We start from the raw sequence: 1,219 nt of genomic DNA on the forward strand, positions 1-1,219 counted from the left end.
GCCGCCCCGACTTTAACGTTAAAAGTAACCGGAAATATCGAGTTCCCCATTAAAAAAAAAACAAAAAAAAAAACACCCCTTCCATCCATTAAGTCTGCGTTTATGGGTTGTCTTAAAAAAAACAAAAAAAAAACAAAAAAAAACCTCAGTTGACTCAGAAAGAACACGTAACGTCCTTGAGAAGACACGCGGCCATATTAGTCTGTGCAGAATGGAGTTGAATCTGAGAAATGAAAATGGCCTTCACCTGCTCATGTAGACTCATTATGCTGCTACTGTTTTTTTTTTTTGTTTTTGTTTTTTTAAATAATAAAATATTCCCATTGATTACGAAACAATTAAGACTTTGTTGTGTCGATATATGTGGTTTGGTGGTAGATATTTGTGAGATTCCTATCCGTTTTGCCATCAGCGTCGAGTCAAGTACATTGATGAATAGTGGAATGAATACGAATCAATAAGATACTATATATGAAATATATATATATATGTATATAAATAAATACACAAAACACATATACCATCTTAAAAAAAGGCAAATGATTAGGAGCTATTGTTGTTTTATTAAGTCTATTGATCTCAAGCACGCACACACACACACACACACACAAACATCTTTTTGTAGATGTAGAAGTTTCCGAATTTTTGATTGAATTTGGAGCAATAATGGAATAAATATCCACAATAATAATAATAATAATAATAATAATAATAATAATAATAATAATAATAATAATAATAATAATAATAATAATAATAATAATAATAATAATAATAATAATAACAAAAATATTTCGGCTCATACAACAACAACAACAATAATAATTTTCTAGACTATTTATAAAACTAGTAGCATTAACCTTATAATAACCACGTGTCTTATTGTGGCCTGTGAGTGTCTTACTGGACTCCACACCAGGAACCTGTGACTGTTTTTGTTGTAATGTTTTAGTGGCTGTGGTTAGTTCCGTGCAGCCCTCCTTCCCAAAAGTCAGAGCAGACCGCGTCTGTGGATTCACTCAATTATTGCGCCCATAAAACGCGCTTAGGGCTCATCATGCAGTGTCATAAAGCAACAGCATGTGTTTGGGGAATAAACGTGACTTTCTCCCCCAGCCTCCGCCAAAAAACAAGAGGAGACGAGTAGAAAGAAGGGAGGAAGGAGATTCGTGCCATAAAGTCATTTAGGCCAGACAGTCCTGGTTTTATTGTGGACACT

This window comes from Cynoglossus semilaevis, chromosome 12, assembly GCF_000523025.1.
Source record: "Cynoglossus semilaevis isolate Cse_v1.0 chromosome 12, Cse_v1.0, whole genome shotgun sequence".
NCBI lineage: Eukaryota > Metazoa > Chordata > Actinopteri > Pleuronectiformes > Cynoglossidae > Cynoglossus > Cynoglossus semilaevis.